Below are 22,566 nucleotides of genomic sequence, written 5' to 3'. Positions count from 1 at the left end.
CATCACTTTTCTATCGATACCTTACATGACACATTTTGTGGGGCATGGATCAGCATTCATGTCATGCTCCCTGTCAGTTCCCAGCCCAGGCCGGGGAAGCTAATGATCCAAAAAGTGGACCAAATTTGATTATGTATCCTGGTCATGTGCCATGGGAGGCATGTTGCATGTACACTAAGAAGATGACACTTTGTACGTGATTTATGGTAATTTTGTAACAGTGGTAACAACAGTGATATAAATGGTTACCTTTTTTAATACACAGAATCTCACCATCCATACGCCAGAAAAAAAGGCAGGGAGTTTGAGCTCCTTATTGGTGATAATTTAATTTTAGCAGTCAGGAGGGCATGAGAGTGTTTTGAGGGCATGTACATTTTACATTTATGGATACATACTGTCCTTAATCCATAATAGAACTCCTATTGCTGTTCAAAGGAATGGTGCTTGTGGATTTTAGAGCAATAAATTGCCTAAAGGTTTCAAGAGTGCCTTCACACACCACTTATGGTTCTATTCACAAAAAATGTAAAGGGAACATTATTGCTGAGTGACACACACAAACACATATTGTCACATAGTGGGGTGCAATCCAGACCAGTGAGGTGGTTGGGTCACCATCTGCCCTGCAACCCTGGGTGCCTTACAATGCTTTGCTGCTGTTGCTTTCAATCTGGTCCCTCACAAACAGCATGCAGGTCACACGCTGAGTGTCTGTTTGTAGCTTCAGCCTGCCAGCTACACTTCAGTCACACTCTGGCTTCTACCAAACTTACCTGGTGACTCCAACACACTCCCAGCCTCTAAATTTCCAGAAAATGTTTGTTCCAGCCCTCTCCTGGACAGTTCAGATATCAGAAGTCTGTTGCCCCTGCAAGGGGTCAAGATAGAACAGTTTGCCACTTTAATTGGAATTACCGAACAATTCAGTTTAAAAACAACATTGGATTATTTTTGATTAAAAAATAAAAATGTTTATTTGACTACAAAGAAAGATTTTAAGTGAGTAAGAGTACAAGGGTCTGAAGTCAGAAATGGTTACAAGAGAAATAAAGATAAAATGCTTTCTAGTAACTAAAAACTGGTTCAAGGTAAAATCCTTATCACATGTGCCCAGCAACAAGGCTGACCAAATTCTCTGGCCAGGATTTTCTCCCAAAGTCATAGGGCTGATTCCTTTGTCCTCTTGAGTGAAAGAGAGAACACCTGGGGTGTGTTTGCCCCTCACTTTTATAGTCCAGTCACCCTTTGAAATGCATTTTTCTGAGGGTTACCCCTAGATAAAGTTCCTTCCCACTTTGAGGACAGAGACATGGAGTCTCATGGTGAAAGAAGTTCCACGTTGTTATTTGCTAAAATGCAGATGGATCTGCTCCTGCCCCGCTTTCATTGCCAAAGAATGGCCACTTGACAAGTGAGTGCCAATCAACTTTGTCACCTGGCTAGATGCATTAGCTTGTCCATTGTCTTTACCCCCTCTCCAGACTTATCTGGTAAGCACATTTCAGTTACATATAATCTTGCTACACACATTTCACCATGATATTATTGACCGGTGAGTTATTAGTTTTCAGATGATACCTCACATGGCATATATTGTTCAAAGATGATTATAATAGTCCATAGGGTGTGAATACAGCGGTGAATTTGGTCACAGTCATATGCTGCTGTCCGCTTTGTCTGTTGTTTGTCTTGACTGTTTAGATTATAATCTCTTGTGGCAGGAACCTTGTCTTTTGTTATATTCAGCATCCTGGACACTGTTGGCTTTTAACAAATAATAGATAATAGGTTAGAACCTGATAGTCTTGCTATTTCTGGTGTAAAAGGTCAAATAGAGTGAAAAAATTATGGGGACATCCTTATAAACTCTAAAATCGCTTGTGCCTTTTATTGCTACTTTAAAGAACATGTCAGCATGAACATGGATTGTTTTGTGCAGTACACTTAGAACTAGCAGATCTTTATACATTGAAAAAGAAAAGAAGTACTTGTGGTACCTTAGAGACTAACAAATTTATTTGAGCATAAGCTTTGCATCCGATGAAGTGAGCTGTAGCTCACAAAAGCTCACAAAAGTACTCCTTTTCTTTTTGCGGATGCAGACTAACACGGCTGCTACTCTGAAACCTGTCTTTATACATTCAAGTAGCCCTGTTTAAACATTGGAGGTACTATAGTCACAATGTGGTCCTCAACAGCAAATGATTTTTTAGGGAGCCAGATTGTAAACTCTTCCCCTGCTGCCAGGGGCTCTGGCCAAACAAGATTTCACTGAAGGGTTCCCTTTTAAAGAGGAATTGCTCTGTCCTCAAGAAGCTAAATTTTCACTGAAGAATCAGAAAGTGACTCAGCATAGAGAGATGGAAGTAGCTTTTCCTCCGCCTCCATGCACACGTGTGCACACAGCAGCTACTGTGTTCAGTGGGAAGGGTAAGTATACCTCTCTGATCTCCACTGTAACAACTGTTGCCTTCCCCTGCAGTGAAAAAGCAGCCATTTCCCTGCTAGTGGCTGATAGAAATAAGAGGAGGGAGAGCTTCTCCCCGCTATCCATCTTCCTTTCCAATTCCCCACCTTCTGTTGCCAGCCCCCAGACCTTGAATTTGTCTTGATGAGACATGAGTGTTGTCTTGCTCAGAGTTAATGAGTCATGAGCAGCCAATGAGCTGAGGATATAAATAGCAGTTTTATCCCAAGTTCCCCACAGAAAGACTGCTTTGAAACAGGTACTAATGGTACTACCTACTGATACGACTTCCCTTCATTCGAGGGAGTAGGCTTTTGTATTAACCGCTGAGTAGAGAGTGGGTTCATTGCTAAATATGTTTTACTGTGCCCCTTCATTGTTTGTGTGCACTATTGCTTACTGTTTGTGGTTACTGCTGTTGACGTAGTCTCCTGAGCAAATAGTTTGTAGCAAATAATTTAACACATTTAAATTAAATCAGCCGTTTTTTCTCTTTGTGTAACGTTCATGAGTAGTTTACAGTTTTCTCATATGTATGCATTACTTTAAACTTTTTACCAAATAATTTATTTTTAATAATTCTTGGCCTGCAAATTGTCTGCAAGCAGTTCATTGAAATTTGAGTTGTGCTGACCACTTTCCTATGGACAAATAGCTCAGTTTGTACTCTTTCCATTACTTCATTGGATGGGAATAACTTGTAGTGAGATTTCCAGTGTAAATACTAACATTTATGCATTTGTTAGTTCTGTGAACATTCCTACCAGCAAACCTACTTGCTGGAATACTTGTGGAAAGTGAAAATAAAAAGAGCACAGATGCATTTGCTTGAATACAAAATTGGATTTGCATCAGGCTAATGTTCTCAAAAAATTTTAAGGTATTCTTTGATCTGCTTATGGAGACAGATGTTTATCCTCTAATTTTATTGAAAAATAAAATAAATTTTTCCAGCATTCCTCAGTTGATGAGGGAGGAAGAAACAATTTGGAATATCAGGCTTTTTTATTTCAATTCCCTAGAGGAAATGTCTGGTGGTGGTGGTGGTGGCTTGAACAATTTTTTTAATTGACTAGGTAATATCCTAAAGTGTAATGAAAGAAATATTAATATCACCGGAACATGAGCCCATCTGAAAGACTGTATTAATGAATTATTAGGTGAGCAGAGCTGTGGAGAAGCATTTAAAAGAGGAGCCTATACCTAAGGGAACATGATGATTGCATTTTAGTACATATGTACGTGGCCATGGCCCAACTCATCTCAGTCCTGAGTAGACTGATCCTGCTCTTTATAAGGTCATTGCCAACCAAAATACTGCTATATAATTATTAAACGTTAGCGACCAGTTCAAGGCTGCACTGCAAATATTTGTGTCTAACTTAGCTTCGCAGTGAAGATTATACTGAAGTGAAAAGCAGCTAAGACTTAAGGACCTTTTCAAAATGCAAAGGATCTAGGGAGTGATGATACACACTTAGCAAGGTAAAAATGGAAGTATTGTCAATATTCCTCTAAGCTTTTCATGCTTTTAAAAATGAATTGTACTATTCAAATACACTGAGACACTTGCACAGAAGCCTTCTTTAATTGTTCACATTGCATAATTTAAAAAAAAATGATACAAAATATACTATACATTCCTAGGTTGAGATTTTTCAAAAACTCATAGTGGGATTAAATCAAAATAACTTTTCTCCGGAATACTCAAAGGCATTTTTCCTCAAATGCTTTTATGCCAGATTTCTTCTTTCAGTCCCAACCGTTTTGGCTGTAGAAATGCACAGAGAATAAAAGAATAATTTTTGTACTGGACTATAGTTTTGTTCACATGCATTCAAAATTGGTGAAACCATATTTGCTCAAACTTTCCAAAAACCATTTCCATCAGACAGAGACCTAAAGTAAGAAAATTTCAGTCTGACGGCTGGAAGCTTCAGAAAGTTAAGAGCTACTGAAAATAAGATTAGAATGGAAACCATTATACAATCTTCACTAAAACAGTCATGGTTCCTCCAACTACAAGATGTCATAGTATAATTTAATAATGTTCTAAAGTATATTTAATGTAACTAATGAATTCTTAGTAATAGGAGAATTAACTTAGACATCATGCTATTAGTTGCTGAGAAGTAAATTGAGACCAAAGTGGGATTTTTGTTTCAAATAAGTGGTGTGCAGGTTATTTAAAGGAATTGGCAGGATTCCCTTGCACTAAAAATAACAGAAAGTAGTTATCTAAATGCCATTTCTCATTGGATTTTGGCCTGTAACCCTGGGAAACACTTATCTGAATAGTTTCTTCCTCATTGAATAGTTTGTTCCTCATTTTCTCTGCTGCCTTTTTGGAATATTTATATAGATTCCATAGATGTAAAAATCTTCCTCACACATCACACCATTTTAAATGACTTGTTTACATAACAGCAAAGCTTAAGCAAAAAATGTAAAAGCATTTTAGTCATTATACGTGTGCTATAAATGCTTCCCCCTACCTTTTGTTTGCAATCACCCTCAGGCTTTTCATATCACATTAAGCTGCTTCTCTTTTGTTGCATTTTGAGGAATTATTTCGCTTAATTCTCCTTCCACAGGACTTAGTGGAGTATCACCCGCAAAAAACCTGTGTAAATAAGATCAGAATCAGGCCTCAGTTTTAAATCACACTGTAAAACCAACCCTTGACACATCAGTGTGTAGCGACAAAGTTGATTTTGCCATAGATCACTAGTTTCTAAATCAGACTGAATTAATCAGTAGCATTTACTGTAAAGATTGTTTTTATACTTTTTTCTTTAAAAAAAATCAGAAACTTCTGTTTATTTCAGTAAAGATTCCAGTCTGTTTCCAAGCAGGCCATGACTTCCAAAGCATTATTTAAATGCCTCAGCTGAATAAGGGGATTCTTTCATGCCATTCCATACATTGAAGTACCAAAAGGGTAAATAACTTGCAATATCATTTTTGACTGACTTGACTTTGAAAAATGCACAGCCTACGTAAACAACTGCTCAGTTGTTAGGTGCTTAACTGTATTTCTAAATGGGGTCTCATATGTTAGTATGCTAATGTTGGTAATTATTATAAACACATCAGTTCACCATATTAATGAGTTATAGCCAATAGGAAAAGACAAAAATCCATAACTTTTCCACAAACTTAGTTAAATGTCAAGGTTTTTAAAGGCCTAGTTAGCAAGTATATTAGATGAGATATGTCAGTTTCCCAATTTACGACTCTGACTTGTCTCTTGTGATTCCTTATAGCCTCTAGCCATTCTCCTCTTACCTGAGGCATTCTCTGGCAAAAACCTGATGCTTCCAGTCATTCTGCATTCTTGTGTTCCTTCAAAAATAATTGGACAGGCACCTCTCCATAAACAATCGTCATTAGTCATATAAGGTACACAGATAAGGATACCATACAAATAAGATTCAGTAGAATGTCTTGTGCCAAATAATAATAATTTGGCCAGCATGCTAAAAATGTGATTGACAAGGAGTTAATGCACTTAACGCTTTTCCAGCAGGCTGATAGAATTAGCTCCTTGATGCTTAAAAAGTCCTGCTCCCAGAAAAGTGACACCGACATTGACCAGTGAGTTTGTTGCCTTTCAGTAACCTGCTCCATTGCCAGACTATATGATTAAAGTCATTATGGGAACTGTCAGTAGAGAGGGAAAATGAAAACTGTCAAAAGAAGCAACTGTTGGAAATTTTAAAGATTTTTTTAATGTTAAGCTAATTTAAAATATATTGACTGTAATTTTAATATTATGATACAAAGTTCAAATAACAAAACTCCAAATAATAAATAGAATCCTCTCAAGTTATAATGGAAATAGTATACTTATTTTTCCTTGCTACTGAAAATCAATTAAATGAATTGTAAATAGTATTTTTCTTTAAAAAAAGCAAGAAATTACCATTTTTAAATCCATTACCTTTATTAAACTCTCTAGATCAAATTATATAAAATAGTAGAAAGAAAATCCATGAATTTACAGAATAAAACTTCTTTTTAACAGACTTCTATATCAGTAAAGCTCAACAGCATAAATTATTTCCAAGTTTAAGATTAACAAGTGCTAAAGAACTAATATTTTGAATGATAAAGAGGTACCAAATTAAGAATGATTAATTTAAAATTGTATACATTACTGTAATATTTGATGCAGTTTTACATAAGTGTACATATAGAGTAATATATGAACACACGGCATGCAATAGTTTCATAAAGTAGTTCACACTTTTGGATACCTGCTAAATGTCATATTTTTCACTGAGCTACTGTATGCAGAAGGAGTGTAGAAATTGCTAGTTTATTGTAATAGAGTAAATAGTACTATATTTAATGTTTTGTTTAAAATATATAACAAATAACATTTTAGTATCTGATATGTGTTTGAATATTTTTTCAGTGGACTTTTACAATGCCTTTTTACAAATTCACACATACTTAAATCCTAAGTTTTATTCAAAGATTCTTTTTTCTTGCATATCAACATGAAGACCTGACCCTTTCCTCAATTATAGTTTAAGATACCTTTTATATAGATCAAGTGGGAGCCTGGAAGAGAGGACAGAATATTTATTTGGTACAATAATATCAACACTATAATTTTATTTTCTTTCCTCACCTGCTTTGCCCAGGTTTTGACACTAAGAACATTGTGTTTGATATTTTCAGCATTAAAAACCACGTGAGGCTTTGGTTCCATTTTACTCCCAGTCAGAAAGATCAGAAAAAGCTCAAGTCACACAGTGAGAAACTTTATCCACTGAATGAGACATTATCCATTCCACCAGACTACAAATCAAAGAGTATCTCTTAGGCTGCTTAAAAATTCATTTTAAAATCTGATCCTGATTGTACTTTTATGGTAATTTTATACCATCAATCATCCTTTTACCTTTAGTCTCTAGGTCCACTGCTTTCCCCATAGATCTCATTCACTCTACCTCATTATAATTCTTTAGGTGAGAAAACAGGGTAAGAAACCTTAACAGAAAATGAGAGAAAGATGTAAATTTCTTGAGAAAAGTCAGGTTCACTAAGAAGCATGGCTAATGATATGTTCTGATCTATTTTTTGAAAAAATTAAAAGATGGGGGGGAGGGGGAATGATAGAATAGAAGTGAAAAAACATGTTTCCCATGCAAATAGCATATTTGTAATCTGTATTCTACCTCAGTGATATAATTTATACTGCTAACCTGTCAGAATAATATCTTAGATGGAGTTTGGTTGAAAAAGAACAAAAGAGATATGTTTGAAACTCCACAGAACTTTTCTTTAATTTCAGAGTTAAACTTTCTAGGATTCTATAATTCCCATTAAGAATAAGGGAGCCTCATCTTTGTTAATTCTATATACTATGAGTTGCGATCATTAGCAAGTGGTACCATCTAAAGATTGCTGTAAACACACTGATCTAAAACTCTTCCTGGTGCACAAACTCATATTACATTAGTTACATAAAATAGGAGCTGTAACTTTGCTTATTTTCCATCTGGCAATGCTCAAGCCTTCTCCAGCAAACAGTTAATCACAGGAAAGGAGAAATAATATATGTGGCTCTGTCAACCAATGCTCAGTGGCAACTAAAATTATGGGGAAAATCTATCTTAAATCCAGTATTTGTCTAGTATTTTCTACATGATTCATATTTTACTAACAGTGAATGTTATAATTTTACTCTTGATTTGAAAACTTACTGGAAATGAAAAGCATATTTTTACAGTAACAAGAGATATAACAGATAATAAACCCAGCAATGCACACCCAATACATTTAGACTGGAAGAAAAAATGACTGTTAACCACAAGGGAAAAGAATATTTTTTTCCAACACTGTTGGTCCATCGACATTACACTTCCTAATATATTTAACAAAACGTAGCAATAAACCACTGACTACTGGTAATAGCAATCCCTTCTAAATGGGTTGTTACCAGCAGTTAGTAACCAGTTTTTTAGTTAATGGCCTGAGGGGAAGGGCTTTAAAAAAAAAAAAACCCTAAGCTGTATGCACTGTTTCCTGTCAGGTAATTTAACTGGATGCATTAAACTGTATTTTCATTGGGTTTCCAAATGTGTGTGTTCTGATAACATTCTAATCTGAGGGGGGAGTGTTGATTAAATCATGAACAAATTTATAGAACAAATTATAGCCTAAACATCTTGAAAGAGGTTATGGATTGTTTCATTTGTCTTCTAATTAACAACCTAAATTGTATTAGGATTTGGTGCAAAAAATAATGTTCATGTTTTTTAAATATCACATGAAATCCAGTGCGCTCTGCAACTCCACCTGAAAAAGATTTGCAGAATATTAATATAGCTTTAAGGTAGGACAGGAAAATCATGGAAAGCTGCAAAGAGCAGATATGCCCTTTTCTGCAATATCAAATAGCTATTTTATATATTCCTCATTCCTTTCCATAAAACAATTTTTTTTAAAAAAAATTCTTATTTGGAAATATGCTTAGCACTAACATGATATATGGCAATATTGAAAGTGTTACTCAAATATAAAAACAGGATCACATATAAGACAGTTAATATCGTTTTCATTAGGCATTTTACTGAGTTAATACATTTTTTCATAAATGCTTCCAATTATGTCATTGATACACATGCCTATGTAAGTGTCCTATGGAAATAATGTATACACATGCTCTGCCTATATGCACACAACAGAATTTTTTTTAAAATATGCACTATTATTGAAAGACACTGTGCCACCAAGATTTAAAGCAAGAATGTAGTTTCTCTTGTTGCTTAATAGTAATCTATAAATCAACCAAAACCATGAACAAGTTATACAGTATTGATTATTACTGAGCTCTGAAATACACAGAGCTCAGTAGTAGCATAAGCGGTATTAATATTCGTGAAATTAAACATCAATAGGTAGAAAAGCTATGTGTTGGACTTGAAAAGTAGTTAGGTAGGAATGAAGAAGACAAAGATGATTGCCTGGAAGTTGAGTGAAAGTAATTAGGCTCTGAAGACAGACAAAAGGAGACATGGACCACTGGAAGCAGAGAGTCAGAAGATCCTTCAAGAAAGAAAGGACATTGCCAAGAAAACCTATCTCAGATGTTCCTTCTAGTCCAGGAAGGTTGAAAGTTTTAACTTCTTTTTTTTTTTCCAACATAACAAGGTATAAATGATTCGGGGCCGCCGACGGTGGGGCAAAGGGGACAATTGCCCAGGGGTGCGGGTGATTTAAAAGGGCCTGGGCATCCTGGGCCCTTTTAAATTGCCCGGGCTGGCCTCAGGGCTCCTAGGTGCATGTGGGGTGGTGACTGCTCTGGGCCCGGCATGTTGGGGGGCCCAACGGGCCAGCGTGTTTGGCCAGCGCTGTCGGTCCCTGAAGTGACGGATTCATCACTTCCACCCCAGGCCCTGCACCCGCGTAGGGATGGCCCTGTGGCCTGGAATTGCTGTTCGCGACCCTGAAATGATTCCATTTTGCTAGCAAAACATTCATTGCAGTATACTGAGTAATTCCTAAGGTAAAAAAATGTTCAAAAATTATCTGAAATATTTCTTTGTATACCTCAAGCCTTTTGAAATTTTTCCAGATGTTTCAGCAAACCTCAAACATCTACAAGTATTTCACCCTATTTTCTCCTCATACAACTATGCAGAGGAAACGAAGCAGACATATTCAATGTAAGGGGAGAAATTTTGCCCTCATTTACACAAACCTAGTGAGGTGGTGGTGTTACATGGTTGTAACTGGGGATAACATTTGGGCTGAAGGAAATGAAAGAGAAAAGTACAGTGTTTTCTGTGTTTGTTAGAACTAGGAAAGTTAGCTGGACGCACTGGGGATGGAGGCACTGTAGAATTGTGTGGAGTTCAGAAATATAGATCCATCCAGAGCAAGTAATTGTAGAAATAGTGTTCATGAGTACTCATTTGAATTCTGATTGCTTTTTGTTCAACCATGGCTTTCCCTCTCATTTTTCATGGAATGTTCTTAACAGGTTTATTTGTACAAGATTCCCAAGCCCTCTCTCAAAGTTTCGATGTGGATATCTTGAGATGTTTTTTAAAGCAGCACCTTAAAGAGATTTTTATAATAAAAATTGGGCTTGTGCCTTTTTACTGCTATATTTTATAGGTAAAGAGAGCCTGTAAGGTCTTTAGTTTTTTAATTTCGGCTTGTTTTTTATCTTCAAAACACCAACTCTGTTCTTCCCTGGTTTTTCTGGAGGACTTCCTGGATATCTTTTGATGATGTATATTGTTAGCTCTCAGACCATAACTGAATTGGAAGGGGTGAACCTTTATTAGAGAGAATCTTTCTCCAAAATACTAGTGGCAAATGTCAATTAGAAGTGCTCAATATGAAATTCTCCAGAGAAAAGGTTAAACATAGTGGGCCTGATCATTCAGGGGATTTTATGGGGTTATGCACACTGTTTTACATGGAAAGGGATTAGTGACAGAGCTGTTGCACCTGATGTAGTCCATGCTTGGTATTAGGAACACGAGCAACATCTGACCAATGGCTAGTGACTTTGGGCTAAGAGGTTTCCCACATGAAAAATACAGAGTACAAGTGAGGGAGAGAACAAAGAATGCACTAAAAGCAAAGAAACAGAGATCAAGAATGAGAGAGAGAAAGAAACTGTTTACTTAGCATCAGGCCTTAGCACCAGTGATGTCTAGGCAGGATATTCTGCAAGTACTACTGCCTGTGTGCAGTTTCTCTATTTAAAGTAAAAGAATAAACATATATATTTTATAAAGAAATAAGTTGCATTAGAAATATATCCCTCGAATGCATCACCAGTTTCTCTTCCAGGAGGAATCTGGACCATTGCAAAGACCTAAAATCTGCTGCTGCACAGAAAGGGGCAACGTTTAATTCTCTTACAGGCCTGGCAAGCTTTTACATATGTGTAGTGTAGATTCTATGACTTAGGGAAAGGTCTAACCTCTAATGTCTTTTATGAAGAATGAAACTGGTGATCTTACCTTGATTCCTCTCCAGTTTTGTACCACTGGTGATAGGGGAAGTGCAGATAATGGAATTTAAAGAGCTGGCTGGTGGTGGAATTTGTGCACATGGTTGCTCTGACAACGTAGGGAGTTATGGATGAGTGGCCATGTATCAAGAGATTTTTCAGTTCAAGATACTTTTCAGCCAGTGCACTTTGCCATACTGATAAATGTACTTTCTACTAACTGTTTACCCATGCTCAGAAGGAATGGCAGCTATGTGCTCCACTAGGTGCCAAAGCAACAATTCTTTGCTTACGTGGTTTCTTCCTTACCATCTCCAAAGATATTTCCACTTGCGTTTCAGTTCCCCAATGTTTTATTTAAGCTGTATCTGTGAGATGATGGCGCATGGGAAGGGTCTTTATGTTTCGTGGCTGGTCCTCCTTTCAGAGCGCCAGGCTCTAACAGAATTGTATAGTATTAGTATTGCACTGATTTTTCAGTCAAAGCTCAGGCAATATACTGCCACAAGTGGTCTGTTGTGAGGGTGGTCTCATTCTGTAGCAGTTTGAAGTGATGAGAGTGGTAGAGAAAAATAAACAAAACATTTAATAGGATGGGGGAAACTATAGAATAATTTGGTTTGGTTAAAAAATAATTATTTTCCTTTCTTCCAAATGCTAATACAATCATGACAAATATTGTTTTCCTAAATGACACATATATAGAAGTTCTGTAGGAAATGTCAGCCAGAGAGAAAAACTCCTGCATTCATGTGCATTCTGAAAGCTCTCTCATTTTTTATTTCTCATGCTAACTAGGAGCCTATTAAATTAACAAATATTGAGCATCACTGTGATATCTTATTTGCATATTTTACATTAGGTGAAACATGACTAGTATATAAAAAGTGCATGAAAAATGTCTATTTATAATTCTCTTATAAATCACATTTATGGACCATTCACATGTTTCAGTGGTAAGAATATGAAGAAAGAATGAAAAATCGTCCTATGCTCTCGTGTAATGAAATACAGCTATGGGTACAATGGACTCTGTCAGAGGCCATCTTGATTTGACTGCATGCTAGCAATCTACTATTTAATGTCAGCTAGCAATTAAAACTTTATGAACCATTTCAAGTTTGGTTCAAAGAGCTATACAAATTTGTGTGGAGGAATTGCAGCATTGCCTATTCCAAATGTTCAGAAATTATGAGTCAGGGCCTCCAAAATTCATGAGATTTTAAAAAGTGACAAATTTTGGATTCTTCATTTGCCTTTTGGTTTTTGAGTGTGTAGGGTTCACATTTCCGAGTTTTTCTCTGCAACCATGAGGGCTAGGAACTTAATTTTTTTAAAATTAAAGCTGAAACATTATCACATGACATAGGAGTGGAAACTTTAAGAAAAAGACTAAATATTGCAAGATTTGTGATTTTTTTTTAAAATAGCAACATTAGAATTGGTTTGCCTGGATTAAACAGACTCTGAAATATGAAAAGATTTATATTTACCATGTGCAGGAGAATGTTCTTCCCAAACATACTACAGACTTAGCTGAGTCTTCTTATAAAGTTCCTGTTTGTTAGATATAGTAGACCCCCTGACCACAAAAACTTCACATAGACAGGCTGAGGAGCATTGCAAGGGTTCCACAGAAGCTAATGGTCATACAGATAAGGCATTGGTGGTCAGTAGGCACCGGCCCAAGAGCCCCTGTCCTGTCCTGGCTGCAGGACAGATGCCAATCTCAGTACTGATGGTGACCTAAGGGTGATCTCTGGTGCCTATCCAACAATAAGGCAGAGGACAACATCAACCTGGATCTTGAGGAGTCCCAGAGGCTCTTTGGTGACAATGCGGGAGCCAAGCCCAATGGGGCAAAGAGTCAGACTTGTCTGAAAGTCAATACCAGGGAAACATTAGTGCCAAAGATGAATGCGGGATTGGCATCAATGGTAACAGATGAGAGACACTCCTACCCGGTACCAGGAGAAGTGCTGGTACCCAAGCTAAGGGTGGTACCAAGCTCGATTAAGAGATCTTTCACTGAGGGACACACCAATGCTGAAGGGGCCTTTGGTGCGAGGCCCAGTGTTGCCCTCCTCAGTCTGAGGCCTTGGCAGTGCAAGCTGTGGTGCTGATAAGCCTGATAGCTTTGTGCAGTCGCCAGAAGATGCCATGGGCTCAGCAGAGAATGAGGTGGTAGAAGCCATCTCACTAGCAAACTCTTGAACCAGCGGAGAGTCCAGGACTGAGAGGCAAAGCAGGTATGATGCCACCTGATATGCTGCTGGCATGGAGACAGTTGACACAGGGTGGCAACATCATCAGTGCTGGATTCAGTGGATGCCCCATGGCCAGAACTGTAGTCAATGGTATGGACCCTTGCTGCTCTCAGCATGGTATGGGGGAGTGATTAGACAGACTGCTTCACCCTGTGTGTTGGAGAGAGTGTGGTACCAGTCAGCACTCCTCTGAGAAGACTAAGAGGAGTCTACCCAATCCCTGGAATGGTCCCAATTCATTTTGTGAGACCTCTTCCTTGCTGTACAAGAGGATGGGAAATGACTCCTTTTCCTCTTCGGGGAAACGGCAGAGCCCAAGCACTGAGCAGCGTTGCCTGCCAGATTTTTTAAAAAAACATTATCAGCTCTTTCTATTTGCTTCTGGTTTTTGAATCCTTGGGTTACGCTCATCCCATTTTCAAGCTTTTTTCAGCAGCCATGCAGGTTACAAACTTTCATCAATGACAGCTGAGATTCTAACATATCCATGTGGCTCAAGGAGCTGGGCTTTAATAAGCACTGATGATAAAATGATGAGTTGACACCACTACATATAGACATACAACACCACCCATTCGCAAATAAAAACACAACTAAAAACTAATTAAGCTATTTCTCCAACTTACTGTAAAAGAAGAGAGAGATTGTTAGTTCTATTTTTAAATACTTTGGAGGTGCTTAGAAGCTACCGTGATGGGGCCCTAAGTATCTACAGAGATACTCTTATTCTGCTTGCCTGCCTCCAAACCCCCTGTATTTCTCAGGGATCCTTTTTGAGATAAGAGTAATCAAAACTGAATATTGTATTCCAAATGAGGGCATGCTATTGCTTCATGCAATGGCCTTCTGATAGTTTCAACACTATTTTCTGTCCCATTCTTTGCATATTCCATTGCTATTGAGACACTGCTGCTGCACTTGGATGCTATCAGGAAACCTGTGGTAGAGTAGGGAATTGAACCTGGGTCTCCTTAGTCCTCTAACTGCTGAGCCAGCCTTCTTCTACCTTTGTTGAGATGTTTAATGATGTGCAGGTGTTTTTCCTGAGTAGTTACAGTTAATTTAGAATCCAGCAATGTGTATGAGTAGTTCAAATATTGCTTCAAATGTGTATTACCTTCAATTTTCCAATGATTGTCTCCTGCCATCATGCTTCCTGTTTGCCTAAGTGCCTCTGAAGTTTCTCACTATTTCTGCTAGACTTAACTAATCTAAATAATGTTATCATCTACACATTTTCCTACTTCATTGTTCTTCCCACCCCCGACCTTGCATTCCAGATCAGTATAAATATATTAAACCCTAATGAGTCTTAGTCCAGAATCCTGGATGGCACTCTGTTAACCTTTTGCCAAGATGAATAGTGACCATTTATTCTTACTATTTATTTTGTGTCTTTTAACTCTGCCCAATCCCTTATAGAACTTTACCCATTCATCTCATGATATTTGGTTTCCTTAAAATAGCCTAATTGTGAGGGACTGAGGGATTTTTGAAAGTCAAATAAGGTGTTACCTGGTTCTCTCTTATCTGCTAATTTGTTGACACTAAAAGAATTCTACAGATTAGAATGTAGTGTTTTTAAAGTGAACTGTTTATGTTTGAAAAGTACTAGATTGACTACATTGGGAACTGAAAACCTTCATGATATAAGACTTACAGAGTGGGTACCAACGCATAGGCTTTTCCATGGTGCTTAGCAAAAAAAGCCCCAGAATTCCCATGTACTGCAAGGACCACTTCTGAGGATGAGGCAAATGTTGACCTCTCCACTGAGACAACAACAAAAGTATCTGTTGTAATTGGGATGGTAGCTTTGTTCCTTGGGTCATAAAGCACAAAACTAGTGAATCAAAGGGAGGCAACTTCTGGCAACTTACACTGAGTCATCATAGATCCCTCACATTGTAATCTGCAGTCTTATGTTGAAGGCTTTGGTGCATAACCATATTCACTCCTTTGCTTCAATACAGTATAGATTTGTGGATGATGGATAGCCAGTCCTGGATGACTGAGAATCCACAAAAAAGGAAATTTAGAAAAGAGTGGACTGCTAGCAGCACCATAAGAGTTACTTCACTTCCAAGAATCTAAATGTGTTCTTTGTGCTTCTGACAGCATCACTAACAAAATGCATTCTTGGATAAAAATCTTGTTTTCTATTGTTGAGGCAGATGTCTGAAACCAAAAGAACACAGCTGTGCATCTGTTAGGATGTACAGTAGTGAAATGATCAAAAACTTGTTTTGGTTGGTAAACTCAGCAAATATAAGGTGGAAGTTATAAAGCAAACATATCTGTGCAATGCGAAGGTCAGACTGTTGCCAAGTGACTTTTGGAGAGAGAGTGAATGGGAGGTGGGGAGAGAAGGGAGGCAGGAGGGATTTTAGGTTTTATTTACAAGTATAAATTCCAGTGGGTATACTTTTGCACTAAGACAAAACATGAAATGTTATATTTGAAGACAAGAGGCCTAAACTGGTCTGTTTCTGTGACACTGCTGTCTTACGTTTTAGAAAGGCTGGGGATTTTTTTCTTCCTCTCCATTGTCCCCAGCTGGGGTCTTCCAGATATTTTGATTCAGTCCCTGCAAAGAAGCATCTCTTCTCTTGACCCCTTTTTGTTGCCTATTGTTTGGCTTTTCCCTTGTAGGCCGCTGGCCATCTCCTCAGGAAAGAGTGATCCCATGCCCAGAATCTGATTCAGACCCTTTTCTCAGGGCTTCAGCCTTATTTCTTCCATGTAAAACTAGAACAGCACATCAATTGTCCGTTCCCCCTAACCTTGCCTGAGAGTCATACCCTGCTCCAGGGCCTCCCACAGAAGCCGACCTGCTTCCTGTAGCGTTCAACACTCTCTTCCCCTATTGACCCAGAAGCTTCTCACCGGATCCTCCTTGCTTGTGGCAGCTCTTTACACTAACTGAGGCACTTGATTTGCAGTCCTTTATAATCCTCTGATCCATAGTTGATCACTTTTAGCTTGGAGGTAGATGATTGGTTACAGGTGAGGCTGGGCTCAACTACCTTTAAAGGGCCAGCCACCCTGTAACACCCTTGCTTTTATTGTTCCATTATCAGTAGCTGCTTTCCTTTTGGTGCCTTCTTCTCAAATGTGATCCCGCTCACCCCTCTTTCTAGTGGGAAGAATCCTCTTGACTCTAACAACCATCCTTACTCAGAATAGCATTAGAGAAAGTAACCACTTCTCAAGCCTACAATGATCTTGCTTTTTTATCTCTAAATTTCTTCAGGCTTCCACTGATAGATCCATCCATTGCTTCTTTTGACTGCTCCTTTTGCCACTCTTAACCTTGTGTATTTATACCTTCTTTTATATTGCCCCATGTACCTGAAATACTCTGTCTAGTAACACACATCAAGCTCCAGCCTTACTTGTTTTACTTTAAAAAACAAACAAAAACCCCAATAAATAAAAATCTCCTTAAAATCTCATGTATTCTGCATAGCATTCTTGCTTCACTACTCTTTGACTACTCATCACCGGTTTGTTATGCTTGCTTGTACTATACCCACTCATGCTTTTAGTTCAGTAGCTCCTCAAGGCAAAGACCCTGTTCTCTTTATGGACACCACCAACTGTAAATTCCTGTTTACATTTAGCAGTGTGTAAATAAATGTATTTATAAAGTGTGTATTTATTTCTATTATTTTTAATTCACTCAAATATCCAAGTCAATTTAAGTCTGGTCCTTGGTCTGACCATAGCAAAGAAAGAAACCATCTCTATCTATTTAACATCTTCAGCTGCTGCTGCTGATACCCCTCTCCTTCCTCATTATTCTTAACCTCTATGCAGTCTTTGTCACTTTAGATCATCCCATCCTCTGGAAAACTAACTCCACAGTTGTAAAACATTTTGGGATAGTTTGCTACACTAAATAAAATTGAACTGTACTGTCATTTTAGTAATACATATTGACTGCATCTGGTTTATTTTAAGATTTCGATAAGGTTATAATGAATATAGCTATAGTAACTGACATACAAGATCCAGCCAGAGGTCCTTCTAGTCAGGTAGCTTGTCTCTGACAGTGACCAGTAAAAGTTTCTTCAGAGGACAGGGGAAGGAATCTTATAATGGAGTATTATGGAATAAACTGCCCATTGTAGTGCTTCTCCAGACTCCTATCACTTTCTGGTTGCCCTATGTGTTGAAGCAGTTTTATAGCATTTATAACCCTTTTTAAATCTTAAAATCATTCCACAACAAAATCCTAATTACCTCATTTAACAGTGGGTGTTATCTATATATAAATATATACTTCTTTTTTAACTTCTATTAAGCTCTTGAATGCAGTAATATAGTGTGGTAATGAGTGGTACAGATTATGCGTATGTACAAACACATGATGTACAGGGACTAATCAGTGTGGAACAGACATTATTTAAGAAACTAATTATTATTAAATAGCTGCATAACTACAAAACTACTGAAAGGAAGTGTACTGCGAACATTTTGGAAACAAATCATCATAAGTTATTCCTAGGAGGGTTCTTTAACAGGCATAAACTGTGAAACAATTCATTTTCTGATTCTCTTTACTCAAGAACCAAACTACAAAATCTTCTGGTTTTCATCTGGTCACATGATGAAAATAGGAGCAAGCAAATGTAGGCAAGTCATGGGCCAGATTCTCAGCTGGCATAAGTCAGCCTATTAAATGGATCTACAGTGGTTTTTGCCCACTGAGGATCTAGCTCCATGTTTCTGAATGTTGTTCATTTGCTATCTTACAATAGATTTTTTTTAATTAAAAGGAAATGAGCAGTTTTGCTCTGCATTGCATCTGAAAGTTCACATGGTGAGCAGTACTTCACTGTCACTATCTGTAAACTGTGAAATGTATTTGAAAATAAGTGTTTGTTTAACACAGTGGGAAGCTTCTTGCTGATATTCTTTGGAGGTTTAATCAGTACTAATAAGAGACTAGAAACCTGTAAAATATCTTAGAGACCCAATCCTTCCTCATGTAAGCACTCATTGATTTCAATAAGACTACTCACATGAGTAGGACCATTGCCAACCTGATTGGTTGGCATATTTATAGGAGGCTGCGTAGCTTGCAATGGAAAAATATTAGATCTTCAGAATTTGTGAATACATGAAGAATTTAAAAGAGAAAAGTGGACTTGTCTTCATACCCCTCAAATACTTGTAAAGACACGTCAACTCCTGTAAGACATTGAGCATGTCACTAAATAATAGGGGAGGGCAAATAGACCATATTCATGTGATACTTGTCTCCAGCATTCTCCTGTTTGGACTCCTAAACATGAATTTCATTATCCCCACCCCCTACCCCTCACCCTCTTCTTTCTGATGCTTGCTGCTGCTGGTGGTGCCTTTGGAGTCTTCATCTCACAGCTTCAGCCATGAATTCTTTCACAGCATCAGCTGCTCCTCTCTCTCAATTCCAGCAATGCAGGGTGGGAAAGACCAGCACTAAGCACTGCTATTTCAGGGGACCTTTCCCTTCACCTAGCACTGGCTGCTCAAATTTTCTAGTCTCTACAGAGGAGGCAAAAGTAGTGCCCTTCTTAGGTACTGCTGAGCTGAAGGGCTCTTCTTCACCCAGTGCTGGCTTCTCCTCTTCCCAAAAGGTTTTAAGAAAATCTCTTTTCTCCCTTTATGAGCTACTCCTGCCCTCCAGTCTTTTTAGAAAGAATGACGTGGAAATGGCAGCAGCTCCTTCTGGTAGGGAATGGTCATCCTAATACCCAAATATGTCAAGTGTCAGCCAATATTATTCATCTGTATTCAGCAGTCCAGATATGCCCACAGATAATCTATTCTCCATCTTAACATGCTGAGTGAAATTTTAGTGTCTTTGAGTGGTGCTGGACTGAAGTCGTCATCTTCATTCAGTGAGCAGGTAGAACAACAACAATGCAAGCCTCCTCACACTGTCCGGGATACCTCAACCCTATCCTAGAGAGACTGTGTCTACAGGTGAAAAGTTAGGTTAGTTCCTATGCCCATTTAGTCCTTGACCTCTCTCCTGGTTCTTCCAAAATTCCAGTTATTGTAATTTGTAAATGATGATGACATCTGTCCTCTGGAAAGTAAAGTGTACTTCCCTTCCTTCTCATTCTTTTTTCTCAGCAAAACACTTGGCTTCATGCTCTTCCTTTTCATTTTCCTCCTCCTCCTTTTCCATATACCTTTTGCCCACCTCTCAGCTATTTCTCTCCCTCCCTCTCTCTTAATTATGTCTCTTTTCTGACATTCAACCCATCATCTTTCAATTCTTTCATCCATAGTCCCTAACTTCTAATCCTTCTCTCAAGTCATTCCTATTCCTTTTCATTTCCTACCCAACCTGTGTAGATGTTCACTATCTGTTCTCTCCTTCAGCAATCATGCTTAAATGCTTTGTCTTTTTATCTCTGAACAGCCACTCTCACTGTACATATAATTCCTTTCCTAAATAACCACTAATTAGTTCTCTAATCTATACTCAGTATACTCCACTCCTCACTGTCAGGTTCTTCTCCAACTGCAACAGTCCATTCCTTGCACTCAAATCCCTGTGAAATGTCTGTGACAATCGCCATCGTTCAAAGCAAGTCTTGTAAGACAATTCTCTAAACCGTCTGTTTATTTTGGCTGGATCTGGTCTGTCTAGCACACTACAGTGGGTCACAAATTTTGCACAGCCCAGTCCATTGTTTTGATTTGTTTTGCTGGCAGCCTTGGCACAATCCATCTGCCACAATTAAAGAGCAATTTAACAGCCATTAACAAAGACGTATTTATTTCTTTATACTAAGATTATTTGACCTGCTCTTTTGACAAATGCAGTTTGTGCTAATATAATAAACTGTTGCTAAAGTGGCCAGATGGTATGGGTAAGATTAGGATGTTATACAGAGGAAACAACCCTCCACCTCTATACCTAATTTTCTATTTTGAAACATGGAAGAAAAAGGAATCTGAGAACAATAAATAAATATGCTAATACAGCAAAAAGAGCTTATGAGTTCTGAGTGAGGACTGTCACTTGAGCTCACTAGTAGGGGAAACTCTTTGGTGTAAGATGCCCTGCTGATAAGCTAAAACCGTCATTGGTTATGTTAATATAATCAAAGATATGATTGTGATCATTTCAATTCTATGTGGAAAAACCTGTACAGAAAATAAGGAGCTACCAGTTGATCCTGCACACACTGAAGAAAATAATAATCAAAACATGTTGCTAATCCAACCTGATGACAAGATTGTGTGAAATTAAGAGATCTTTACTCCAAAAAAAAATCTTCAATGGCTGGAGGCAATGAATGTAGGAAATGTACTCTAGGCTGTAATAATTGCAGTCTGCCCTGGGAAATGGCATCAAGGCCAGAGAAGTCATGACTCCATGCAAGCACATCCTCCAATTATTGAAAAACCTGTGTAGAGTCTCAGTGTTAATCAGTCTCTCAGAGACTTCAGGTTTATATGGTTAGTGCAGATTTTATGGCATTTTTCCTTTCTTGTTATTAAAACTGGTATTTCACAAGAAAGAAGCTATCTCCAGACCACTGTTAAAATGCAAAGTTTCAGTCATAAAAGAAAACTGCAGGATTATTCTGAGAATATCCCACAGAGAATCCAAACAAGGAGGATAAGAAACAACATATCAAAGGCACAGAGAAAAAAAATTAAAAAGAGAAGATTTTAAAATTTTAACAAAAAATTCAACAGTTGGCCTATAGATTCAAGAGGTTATAGTGTAATTAATTTAAGTGCTGGTTACAATTATGGAAATAAACACTGCATACACAAATGCAATATGAATTATACATAATTATAGAAACGCAATACAAATTACAAGGTTTGCATGGATGTGTGCCTGCAGCAATTTGCATTGTTTCATCAATGATGTCATTAGAAAATGTACATATTTGTAAAGGGTTTTTGAATGAAATTACATAAGACCAAACTTTACCACCTTTACTGTACTTACTTGTTCTGCCAGGACACCCACTGTCAGCTTTCAGCTCCCCAGCCATTGCCTTTCTTTGTGGAGACCAGTGTCTCTCTCCCTTCAGACTGGGATATTTCTAGGTTGCACAGTTCCCAGCCTTCACCATGTATTTCCTAGCAAAGACAGTCTGTCTAAACAGACCTGCTTGCTTTCTCTTCAGAGACTGATAACAGAGTGATTGCTACAGATGTATGTTGCCACACAGCTCTTTGAAAGCAAGCACATTTATTCTTATGTTAAAAAGCATTACAGAGAAAATATACTAAAATCAATAAAAGAATGTACATGCATGTTAATAAGCTTACCAGAGATCAGCCCATCCGTAACATGGATTCTGGCAGGAAAATCCTTCAACCCATGATCCTAAAGGAGGTCTTGTGATTACCTCTTCATCACTGCTTCAGGTCAGAATAAGCACATTCATGACAAGTTTAGTCCACCCTTCTGTGCAATCAGGGTCTTTGAGCTGAAGTTCACAAAAACAGGTAATTAGCATAAAATGAGTCTCTCTCCTCAGGGAATAGTTGCAAAAGTTTGGTTTAAAGGGGGAAAACTTCCCCTCACCTCAAGGTACTTCCTAGGAAATCCACTTTACTTGTATTGTTTCAAAAAACCTTTGAACTTCCTCATACCTTCCAGAGATTGCATTAATCTTATTTCCTGCTAAAGAAGTTCCATACTATCTCAGAACAGTACACAAATGATTGCATTTCCAGTACAGTATACCCCAAATATATCAATTCTAATTCAGTAAGGAATAACTTGATTCAATAAAGTTCATTCAGGATACCATCAGCCTCATGTTACCTGTGGTAAAAAATTGTCAAATAATGTATTTGGTAAATATTTTTTC

General features: G+C 37.8%; 1 long non-coding RNA gene across 1 annotated transcript; it reads right to left on the bottom strand.

Moving 5' to 3' along the window:
• Positions 1–1,608: 1,608 nt before the first annotated feature.
• On the bottom strand, positions 1,609–21,772 carry LOC141985843 (uncharacterized). The gene is made up of 3 exons (XR_012639035.1): positions 21,693–21,772; positions 4,966–5,093; positions 1,609–1,767 (listed from the first exon to the last, which is right to left on the bottom strand). It is a non-coding gene; the product is annotated as an uncharacterized LOC141985843 (long non-coding RNA).
• Positions 21,773–22,566: the final 794 nt, after the last annotated feature.

Source organism: Natator depressus, chromosome 4, assembly GCF_965152275.1.
Source record: "Natator depressus isolate rNatDep1 chromosome 4, rNatDep2.hap1, whole genome shotgun sequence".
Lineage (NCBI taxonomy): Eukaryota > Metazoa > Chordata > Testudines > Cheloniidae > Natator > Natator depressus.
This window is presented reverse-complemented; position numbering and strand designations above follow the sequence as displayed.